Source organism: Chenopodium album, chromosome 11, assembly GCF_948465745.1.
Source record: "Chenopodium album chromosome 11, dcCheAlbu1.1, whole genome shotgun sequence".
Classification (NCBI taxonomy): domain Eukaryota; kingdom Viridiplantae; phylum Streptophyta; class Magnoliopsida; order Caryophyllales; family Amaranthaceae; genus Chenopodium; species Chenopodium album.
The window spans coordinates 34,240,730-34,253,340 of NC_137844.1; positions in this window are offsets into that span (position 1 = coordinate 34,240,730).

The window sequence follows — 12,611 nt, forward strand, 5'->3', positions numbered from 1 at the left end:
TTAGGTACTTGATTGAATATGATTCATGTTTTTCCGCTGCGTAGTACCTATAAACTCGTACAGTGGTATCAGTTAGCCTCTTGCATGAACGCGCTTGATCATATTAATACGATTAATTTGAAGTCCATGTTAATTTTATAATCAATTAAGAAGGAGAAATTAATTTAATTATGGTTCAATTATTATATTTAATGTGATTAAACTTTTAAAATTGATTAAATGTGATTTAACTATGCTCAAAATAGCAATGAAGAGGACCGAATTAAGCCCTAAAGTATTTGAAAATTTCAAACCCTAGAACCCTAGTTTCGGATTTTCAAAAATCCCTAACCCTAGTTTTCGATTTTTTCGAAAATTCATAGCCTAAAATATGATTTTTATGCTTGATTTTTTATTTAATTCGATTTGTTTTATGATTCATAATTTTAATCGGATTGAATGCGTAAAAATGTTTTATGTATAATCATCGATTTAATTTTAAGAGTTAGAATTAAATTGGGATTAATTTTATGATGAACCCTAATTTTAAAGTTGAATGATGATTTAATTTTAATTTTTGGACTGATTTGATTTAATTTTTATAAAAGTTATATTAATTAAATTTTAAAAAAAAGGTTTTAAGGTCGGCAACCGCGGCTGGGTGGCGCAGCTATGGCAGCTGCCGACCTGGTGGTCAGTCCAGAGGGAGGGAGGGAGGGCAGGAGGTCCGTGGTGGCTGTGGGCAGCAGCGTGCAAGCGTTGCACGGCTGCTGCCACTGCTGCCTGTGTTGCTGCCCTTGCGGCAGTGGCTGCTGTTATGGCAGCCAGCCACCGTGGCTAGCTTCGGCTAGCCAACCACGGTGGTCGGCGATGTGGTGACTTGCGGTTTTTTCAAAAAAAAAAAATTCTATTTTTGAAAAATATTTCAAGATAAATTTGATGTATTTTGGGATAAAATAAAATATTTTGAAAGATAAAATCGGTTTTATTTTGGATAAAATCTCTTGTTTTAGGATAAAATCAAATATTCAAAAGTTGTTATATTTGATATTATCCATATTTAAAGTTGTTAAATTGGTAATTATCCATAATTAAAGTGGTTAATTTTGGATAAGATTGATTAGGATATTACGAGCATATTCCAAAAGGATAATAATTGATTTAAATGATGTGATTATCCCATAATTAGATTATATATAATTGATTTTAAAATTATTTGATTGGCTTATAATTAGGATAGAATCTCCTAAATTTGTTAGGATAATCATGGAAGATTGAATATGATTTATCTTCTAGATTAAAATAAGATTTTATTCTACCTCATGCCTAAATTAAAATATATGATATTTTATGATTGGTCATGAATAATATGCGATATTATCTAATTATGATTAAAATATAAGATATTTTAGGAAATGCGTTGCCTTAATTATGAACATTCGATGTTGTAGTTTAGACAAGCATGTTGAGTGATTTATTATATGGCACTTTTATAATATATGATATTATGTTGTTATATATAGACTAGTGTGGCCCATAGATTCTAAAATACGATCTGCGCATCGTAATGTGTTTTTGTAATCTAAATACGGTCTGCATACCGTTGAGTATTTTTGTAACTTTTATTTAAAGTAAATAGATTAGTTATTTAAATAGTGTTAGTCCAAAGAAGCCCATGAAGTGAAGGCCCAAAGGAGCAAGGTGAATGGAGATCCATAATGATTCAAATGGGAGCTTTTCATTTCTAGTTTTCTTAGAACTAAGGGGCCATGCTATGTCCTGTTTTATTGCATTAGTAGATTATGCATATTAGATTTTATTTATGTTGATTGATGATGCGCTAGAGTTCACTATATAATCACAGCAGAAATGAATCTAGGTCCCAGTAATATTGAGATTGCTTTTCTAATTAAAAACCCGACAAACCCTTGATATTTATGATAGGTCATGCCAAAGTTGGGTGTCATTTTATATCTTGGGAGACTTGGGGTAAATCAAGTTTTACAATTTTAATTGGTTATGCTCAACAAGGCTACCTAAAGAGTTTAGAACCTTGAAGCAAAGGGAAATAATTAAACATGTGATGGTTAATTATTCAACCTAGAGTTACAAGAGTTGTAATCAGTAAAGAGTTTACTCACCTTGAAAATGTAATGGTTTATGGTAAGGCCAAAGTCCGGTCAATTATTGCACGAATAAAGGGTCTTGGAATCACTTGAAATTCAATTGGGATTAATTAATTATTGAATAAAGTGTTTTAAAGTTACCTATATTATTCGTTTATGGTACTTTAAATTTTAAACTAAACATAATTATTAAACTTTGCCTTATTTTGACATAGATGGGTAGCCGTAATCACAATGACAACAACATTTACAATCTTCGACCATTCCTTGAGAAGGATAGGTTGACAGGAGAAAACTTTTCCACTTGGGAAAGAATACTAAGGCTCGTTCTGAAATCTGAAGGTAGAGAGGATGTCATTAACACCCCATTGCCAGGACCTCTGCCAAAAAATGCAACTACGGCAGAAGTCAAGAAGCACAGGGAAGCTCATGATAGATCTGTGCCTATCACTTGCTTGATGATTGCTACCATGGAACATAGTCTTCAAAAGCGTTTTAAGGATCAGGATGCGTACACAATCATGCAAGAACTTAAAGCCTTGTTTAAGAAACAAGCAAGAGTTGAAAGGTACGAGCTTCATCGTAAGATTTTGGATTGTAGGATGGAGAAGGGTGCCACAGTTCATGATCATGTTTTCAAAATGATCGGCCTTATTCAAAGTATGGAGAAACTGGGGCACCCATATAGTGATGAGATGGCAACAGACCTCATTCTCCACTCACTTCCAGAAATTTTTAACCAGTTTATCATGAATTTTAACATGACTGCGACTGCAAAGACTATGAATCAATTGCACGCAATGCTAGTTAGTGCTGAAAAGAAAATCCCTAAGGAACCTAAGAAGGAAGTTCTTATGATTCAAAAGGGAAAGGGGTTCAAGAAAAAGGGGCAAAAGGCTAGTGCCAAGGGCAAGGGCAAGCAAGTTGCCAAGGCTCCTGAGAAGCCTAAGGCGAGTCCAAAACCCAAGGCTGCAAGTGAAAATGAATGCTTTTACTGCAAGAAGAAGGGGTATTGGAAACGTAATTGCCAGAAATACCTTGACTTCCTCAAGAAGAATGGAGCATCAACCTCAGGTATTATGTTACAAACATTTTAACTTTCACTTAGGTATGTGATACCAAGTTGCAGTGCTTAACATTATGAATGTTGCGCAGGGACTACAAGTAAGTGAGGCTAGCATGGAAATGGAGCTTGAAGGTGCACTAGAAGTGTTTGAATGGCCAGAGATAGCTTCATAGTTTTATTTTCTGATCAATTTATCATGATTTTAGAACAACTTCCAGTTTTTGATGAGACAATTTTCAGTGTAAGTTTGAATACTGATTCGTTTTTTACTTGGCTTGGACAAGTGTTGATCCATGACCAAGGTAATAAACTGTTTTCATTTTGCTAGATACGAGTTAATTTTGTTGTATGACATTGATATAAGTAGATCAAAAAAGCAAAATTAGATGATTTAAAGTAGACTTATTTATAACAAAGTAAGGTTAGGTCACATAAACCATTTGCACATCCAAAGTTACATTGGACGGAATTTATTCTTATGTGATTATGAAAATTCTAATAACTTTAGGAATAATAATTAACATTGGGCCCTCTCCTAGATCATCGGGCCGCATGTAAAGATCAAACCGGGCCCAATTTAGTATTTTGGCCATAATTTCCTCATTATTCATCGGAATTGGGCTTATAATATATCGTTGGATAGCTCTTTGCAAGCCCCATCCAACTATACTATTATTGGACCCTTGTAGTGGACCAAACTAAACTGGATTGGCTATTTTCATAAAATAGAGTTGTTTTTCGAAAATAGAAAGAAAGAGATTTTAATAAAAACTAACCGCAACACCTGACCTTTCACACTTTCACTTTATTCTATTATCATTTGACGCAAAAGGTATTCATCACTGGGTTTGGTTTTGGGGAGACACAAATGGGTGTCTACAGAAGCCCCCACTTTGACTAAGTTTGGAGAAACGCATGTTTCGAAAACAAAAGTCAAAGTAGCGATAGGGACGGAGAATGATTCAGAACGTTCTGCGATCCCAAATCATTCTTGTAACGCCGATACCTGCAAACTAGCGTTAGTTAAAACAGATAAAAGAGTTAAGAAACGTGTATCTTGCACCGTCGAGCACACATCTCTAAAGGTAACCGATTTGTTGCATTTTGTTTTGACGACCTTCCACAAGCTAGGGAACACCATCTTACTGTTCTAACGATTTTTCTCAAGCTAGGGGATACCGCCTGAAGATCGCTACGCCTGTAACTGCCCCCAATTTCTGTTGTGATAGTCTTCTGCAAGCTAGAGAACACCATCGAAGACTACTTCGCCTGAAACGATCTTCATTGCTTTGTGACCATCTTCCGCAAGCCAGGGAACATGATCGAAGATAACTTCACCTGAAATCACCTCCTGTTGTTTGTGACAACCCTCCACAAGCTAGGGAACGCTGTCGAAGATATCTTCGCCTGAAGTCATCCTCATTTGTTGTGGCAATACTCCGAAGAATATCACCGAAGACCAACGCCTGTTGATCCTTTAAAGTTCGCTTGAACTTGCTTTTGTTATACGAGTGCGTCGGCGCTTTTGCTTGCTTGTGAACTGTTACGTCGGTGCTTTTGCTGTTTATGAACCATTATGTCGGTGCCTTTGCTGTTTATGAACCATTATGTCGGTGCCTTTATAATGAGCCAATGTTCAGGCGCTTTAAGCGAAGTGAGACTTTTTACCAGGTCGATCACTTGATTTAATCGTAATCGAGCCGATCATTAAATCATGTTAAGTTGCTTAGAGGGGCTAACTGGCGTACCACGGAACCCAAACCGCTGCACGAGGTTCACATAACCATATTATGGAGCCTTGTACTCTGTCGCCGCTCCAGCGCTAGCCGGAACTGTTTGTCGTCGCTATTTCTGCTTGTCTCCAAGCGACAGGCTTTGTCGCCACGCGACAAACTTGTCGTTTGGCGACAGGATTGGGTTTTTTAAATACCCCCCCTTTCTCCTTCATTTTTCGCTGTGCTTTTGTAGGAGCCTGGCATGGTATACCGACCATGGGCTGATTTGGCTATACCTGTGCTGGCCGCGCGGTATACTACCGAGCGTCGTTATTTTCAGGGGACATATGACGCTACAGTGTATCTTGGCGAGAGAGTAGCTATTCAGCACTCCTCGGACGTTTTCGTCGTCCCCACTTGCGCGCCTCAACATATGTTTCATGAGGCGTTGATGTGTGACTCCGCGAGTCGGTTGTCTCTTGGCACTCGCTGGCGGTCTCATGTCCATTCAGAGTAGAGTTACGAGGATGACTTGCTGCCTTTGCTAGCGCCGGCCCCTGTTTTGTCTGAGGAGGCAGCAATGTGCTTTACTTTTTATTTTTCATTAGGTAGCCCCCAAGTAAATTCTAATCATTTGAATTTTATTTTATCAGGCTGGGCCTAGGGAGTTCATCCCCCCGAGGATGTCTATCCGTTACCAGGGTATGTTCGAACCAATCGAGGAGATGATTCCTCCAGCCCCCGAGGATCAACGTTTTGTGGAGCGCTCCATTCCTCGTCACCAGACTCGGGTGAGCTTATCTATTTTCTTGCTTTTGTATTTGTTCTGTATTATTACTGACTTTATTCCTTTGACAGTTTTCTCGCGAGGTGGTGACAGCTATGGCGAGGTGTATAGACGCCTTTCGCAGCCAGCTCGTGAGGTTATGGAACCGAGCTACCTGTCGGGAGAACGACGTTGAGGAGGTATCTCTCTTGTCTTTCTTTTGTGTCACCTTTTATTATATCCTTTACTTGGTATCTGACTTGATTTACCTTTGTAGGGACAGCCTATTCCTTCACCCCGCACTCATTCGAGACCCGAGGCTAGGAGAGAGCCGGCTAGATCTGGCTCAAGGCGTCGTCGCACTTCTGCTAGCGGCCGAGGTGGCCGGTCTGAGGATGCTCCTACCGAGGACTCGGTTTCTTCGCCTGGGGATGTCTTTGCTGGGCCGACGGGCCAAGGAGGCGTGACATCGGCTCCTTCGATGGGTGGTGGGATGTACGAGGTTGGCTCGTCATCGCAGCAGCCCTTGCAGCTTCAGCCATTGTCGATTGATTATCGGGGTGAGCCTGGGTGGACTGGCCCTGAGCTGAGGTTTCCGCCGACTGGCGGGTCAGGAGATGGTGAGGGGCATACACCCCGGACTACAACGTTCTTTGATATGATGGGCGTACCTCATCATCTACGGTCTTCGGCACCATAGTTTATACCTGTGCTTATTTATTTATTTGACTTCATAGGACTTTGTCCGTTGTATTATATGACTTACATATTAGACATATTGTACATACAAACTTTTTTTTATATTAAGCCTGTTTTATCTTTGCATTTTATTTTTCATTTTATGTGCATGTGAGTGTGTGCAATTGTGACTTAATTTTTGCGCAAAATTTTCCGTCATTTTTATTATCAATGGAGGGTATCCGACTTTTTCCCCTAAAAGAAAAAATGAAAAATAAAATGATTTCGACTAAAAATAAGCCTAAGCTCAATTTAATCAAAAGAAAAAAGCCATGTGGATTGGATTTGTATATAGGGGTATTGAATAACGGGGTGTAATGTGCAAAATCAAAGTCGAATCGAAGTCAGAAAAACGCGATTTGTATAACGCGTAATTGTCGCTGGTTTAGACGCGTTGTCGCCACGCGACAAGATTTGTCGCCACGCGACAGACGTTGTCGTTTGACGATAGAATTATTTTTCCAAATCCTTTCAGAATTCGAAATCTACCAAAAATTGTTTATAAATAGCCCCCAAATCTGACGATTTCTGTATAATTCGAACAGATTAATTAGATTCAAAAATTAATCATGGCTTTAATTAAGAAGAGCTTTTGTGATTTCACTCGTGAGTGGTGTCGTTCTTTAACTGCTAAGGAGAGAAAAGAACTTGACTTTTTCCATATGGGGGGTATTTATGGCATAAAGGGGGTAGATCTTGATATAGACTTTATTCATACCGCCTTAGAATATTGGGATGCTAATACTCATTGCTTTAGATTAGGCTATGATAAAATTTGCCCTTTACCAGAAGAGTTTGGCGCCATTCTAGGCTTTCCTTCATTAAATCTCGCGGTAATGCCTACGGTTAGTGAGTATTATTACAAAGATTATGAGCTTCCTTGACCTTAGGGGTAAAGATCTAAAAAACATATTGTATGGTAAAAATGTTGATTTAAAAAAATTTGCACGTTTTTATTTTGATAGACCACGCTCTGAATCTTTTCATGTTTATAGGAGAAGAGCTTTCCTCTTTTGCATGCTTAGGCAATATCTTCTTACTAGTGGTAAAAATAATGATGGTCAAGCAATTATAATATCTGTGCTAGAACAAATTGAATCTGGGAGAAATCCAATGCCATTAATCGTTGGAGAGACTATGCTTAGCCATGATGAATTGAAAAAGAATCCAGAAGCACCTCTTCGAGGCTCTCCAATTTTATTACAGGTAGAAAAATAATATTCTTAATTACAGAAATTAAAAACATATTTTTGTATAGCAATACTAATTATGTGCATTAATTTTTACAGATGTAGCTCATGGAGAGGCTAGAATTGATTAGTTCTCCTGATAATATTGACAAATATACCCCCAATTGCTTTGTTCGGCGAAAGAAACGTTTCTCCTTGAAGATGGGTCGCTGTGAGTGGGGCAAAGTTTTTTCCTGTTGTGACTTCTCCATTAAATGGGTCGTTCCCTGGTGGAAGCTTGAAAAGATGATTGGTTGTAATACCCAACCCTTTTGCCGGCTTCCTAGTTTGTCAAAATTGACCTTTTATTATCCCTGTAGAGTAAAGAGGCAATATGGGATTGCGCAAACCATTCCTACGGGAGATCTTCGTCGCCCTTATGAATTCCCCGTTTCACAAGAAGTTGAAAGATTTGACAAGTATTGGTGTGCTAGGCCTTTATGGGAAGTGATTATCCAAAAGGTTCCACCTTCTTTGTCCAATGATGTGAAGCAATGGTTGACTGGTAGATCTCAAAAAGACCGAACCAAAGTAGAGAAGACCAACGTGAAGACTCGCCTTGGTGACAAGAAAATTCCTGCTAAGGAACGCCTAGGTGGAAGAGTTGGGTTTAAGACTCCTGTGATGCCTAAAAAGAAAAGTGCTAATAAAGACAAAGGGAAAAGAAAAATGGACTCTACAGAAAAGAAGGTTTGGGTAGAGAAAAAGCATGGAGTTTTAGTTGTGGGAGAGACTATTCATACTAAAATCGAATGTAGATCCTCTAATGGATGTCTCTTAGCAAAAGTGATGGATGAAGAGGAAGGTTCTGACAAGAATTGGAAAAGGATTAAGAAAGAAAAGAAAGATTAGAGCATTGCTTTTTCTTCAATTTAAGTTAATTTTAATTTTTTAAGCTTTATTTAAATTCCATCAATAATGTAATTCTTTATTAATGCAATTTCAGCTTTTTAATTAAATTAACTTTACATTTGATTATTTAAAGCAATGAAAACAATTTAAAATATTTTTTACGAAAAAATTTCTTCAAGTACGGAAGTCGAAAAAATTTCCAGAATGCACCCAAGTTGTCCAGATGTCCGCAGAAAATTGGCGCTGCTCATACGATTCTGTCGCCAGACTCTTCCACTTGTCGCCTGGCGACACGCTTGTCGTTTGGCAACAAGGTCTCTCTTTTTTTTATGCTTTTGTCGATGCTGGGACGCGAAATTCTTAATAATTAAAGTGGCCGCACCCTTTAAAAGGTTGCCTACGTATCCTTTCTTAAGGAATCAGGCCAAACGTAGCTCTCTTGAGTGTCCTACTCAAGTAATCATGGGTAGTACTTCTTAAGTTGGTCAAGATTGGTCATGTTTGAGAATTCATTGCCGTCCATGTCAGTTAATTGAGTTGCACCTCCTGACAAGATTGTTTTGACAATGTATGGTCCGGACCAATTGGGCCTGAATTTGCCTCTTGGATCCAAAACATTTTTCCTTAGTGCTTTTAGTACCAAGTCTCCGACCTTGATGTTTCTTGTCTTGACCTTCTTGTTAAAGTGTCTAGCAGTTTGGTAGCATTGGGTATGATGTAGAGCTTCTAGTCGTTTTTCGTCAAGTAGAATTAAATCTTCATACCGTGCTCTAGTCCATTCAACTTCATCGAGTTTACTTTCTAACGCAATGCGTAGAGAAGGTAATACTAGTTCTACAGGGTGTACGACATCCATTCCATAGACTAGGGCGAATGGCGTGTTTCCTGTTGACGTTCGAATTGACGTACGATAACCCCAATGTGCAAAATGGAGTTTGTCAGGCCAATCCTTGTAATTTTCTGTCATTTTCTCGATGATAGTCTTTAAATTTTTTATTAGCTGCCTCAACTGCTCCATTTGCTTGAGGTCTATAAGGGGAAGAATGGTGATGTTAAATACCATACTTTTGTAACAATTCTTCACATTCGGCTTGAAAGTGAGTTCCATTGTCACTTATCATCTCATGTAGGACTCCGTATCGACAAATTATGTTCCTTTCGATAAAGAGTGCTACATGTTTTGCAGTGAGTTTAGCATATGATTGTGCTTCAACCCACTTTGTGAAGTAATCGATTGCTACCAAGATGTACTCGTGACCTCCTGTTCCAGGAGGTATGATTTTTCTGATTATATCGATTCCCCACGTTGAGAATGGCCATGGTGAGGTGTAGGTGTAGAGAAGAGATGGAGGAATATGTTGCAAATTTGCATAAATTTGGCACTTAGGGCATCTTTTTACATATTGATGACAATCCCTATTCATGGTAGTCTAATAATATCCTTCTCGCATTATCTTTTGGAGTAGCATTTTGCCATTAACATGCGTTCCACATACTCCTTCGTGGATTATTCTCATAGTTCTTTGAGCGTCCTTCTTGCCTACACATAATAGGGCTTGACCTTTAGGTACCCTTTTGTGTAACTCATCATTTATGAGTACGTATTGGGAAGCCAAAAGTCTTAAAGCTCGTTTTGCTCTTTTGTCAGCATGAGGAGGGTATTCTCCTTTGGTGACATAATTGAGTATATCAGTATACCATGGTTCTTCTTCTTCTTCTTCTTCTTCTTCTTCTTCTTCTTCTTCTTCTTGGATTGTTTCATCATCCTCTATAGCTTGAATGTATGCTGGTTTGTGTCTTTTCTCTATAGTTAGAGGCATTTGCTCAATTTCCTTAGGAATCCTAACCATTGAGGCTAGTCTTTCCAAGGCATCGGCAAATTGGTTTTCTTCTCTAGGTAGATATGTGTATTCTACCTTTTCTAGTTGATCGGTGAGAGTTTCCAGATAGGTTTGGTAAGGGGCTAAGCTTTCGCTCCTTACTTTCCATCTTTTGGAGATTTGGTTGATGATCAAGGAAGAATCTCTGAATAATCGAAGTTTCTTTACACCCAATGCTAAAGCTGTTTCGAGGCCTACCACACATGATTCATATTCTACAGTGTTGTTGGTAACGTCGAAATCTAACTTTATTGAAATTGGAACATGCTCCTCTTTAGGTGATACTAATAGGACTCCTACGCCACATCCCTTTTGGTTCGAGGCTCCATCGAAGTATAAAGTCCAAGTATCATCTTTCGTGACCATCAAGTCTTCATCTGGAAATTCATTGTCGTGTATTGGTGTCGAATCTTCTATTGGAAAGTCCACTAAGAAGTCTGAGACTACAGATCCTTTAATAGCCCTTTGAGGCATGAATCTTACATCAAACTGGGCTAGGTTGACTATCCACCTTGAGATGCGTCCGTTAAGTGTGGATTTCTTGAATAAATACTTGAGAGGATCCATTCGTGACACTACAAAGACTGTGTGAACAAGCATGTAGTGTCTTAACTTAGTTGTGGCCCACACCAATGCGAGGCACAATTTCTCAAGTGGTGTATAGCGTGCTTCATATTCGAGCATCTTTTTGCTTAGGTAGTAAATGGCGTTTTCTTTTCCTTCTACCTCTTGTGCGAGCATAGCTCCCATTGTTTCTTTGGTGACTGTTAAGTACAACCTTAGAGGGATTCCTGGAAGCGCTGGGGCAAATACAGGAGGATTGGCGAGATAGGCTTTGATCTTCTCAAAGGCTTTTTGACACTCGTCGTCCCATATTTCTGGCACGTTTTTCTTAAGCTTCTTGAATATCGGTTCACATATTGTTGTTAGCTTAAATATGAACCTACTTATATATTGCAACCGGCCAATAAATCCTCGAATTTGCTTCTCGGTTTTGGGCGATGGCATTGACATGATTGCTTTGATCTTGGTTAGGTCTATCTCTATTCCTCTAGAGCTTATGACATATCCCAAGAGTTTGCCTGAGGTTACTCCAAAAGCACACTTGGATGGATTCAACCTCATGTTGTATTTTCTTAGCCTCTCGAAGAATTTTCTTAAGGCTACTTAATGTCCTGGACAGTCTTTAGATTTCACAATCATGTCGTCCACATATACTTCGACTTCTTTGTGCATCATGTCATGGAGTAGGGCAGTTGCTGCTCGTTGGTAAGTGGCACCCGCGTTTTTCAACCCGAATGGCATTACCGTGTAACAGTAAGTACCCCAAGGTGTTATGAATGTTGTTTTCTCCTTGTCTTCTTCGGCCATGAGAATCTGGTTGTACCCTGCGTATCCATCCATAAATGAGAGAAGTGCGTGATTTGCTGTATTATCTACCAAAATATCGATGTGTGGTAAAGGGAAGTCGTCCTTTGGACTTGCCTTATTTAGATCTCGATAGTCGACACACATTCGAACCCTACCTGGGATTAGTGGTATAGTGTGCTGAGCTATTTCTCTATTAATGTCGGGCATATCTTCATATGACCAGGCGAATACATCAATGAATTCTTTAAGTAGATTAATTAAATCGGTTCTTTCATCTTTGTTTAGTGTGAGTCCGATTTTAACTTCTCTTTTAATGGTTAGATCTTTTGAGATATCAACAGTTTCAGTGTCCTCAATTATTAGCGTCTTATTTTCAAGTGTTTCCATTGCTTTAATAATTTCTTTGTCATTTTCATCGTTAGTTAAGCAATACTCGTCATCTTGAGTTAAAGAAAAACACGAGGAATAAGGGGAAGAAGACATATTATTAAACTCAGAAATCATTACATCGAACAAAGAAATGTCCGTTGGGACTTGATTGCTAACTATCCTAGGAGTAGATGCTGAAATAGAAGAGTTAGAGGGAGGTGCTACAACTAGAGACTTAGAGGACTCGATAGGGGAAGACTCTGACTCAGACGATTCTTCGAACATTGGCCCTTGTCCTGTAGTTATTGAGATCTTCTTTCCACTTGCAGTAGTCACCTTCATTGTCTTGCGCCATCCTCGCACTAAATCCTCTGCTGGAGTGATGAGCTTGGAAGGATCAAAGTTCTCGCTTTATAGGACTGTTTGAATGAGTGAAGAGTTATCCTCTATATATCTTGGCTCGTTCTTTTCTTGCCCAAAGAGAAGTCCCATGACATTAAACTCAAAGCATGGGGGTGCT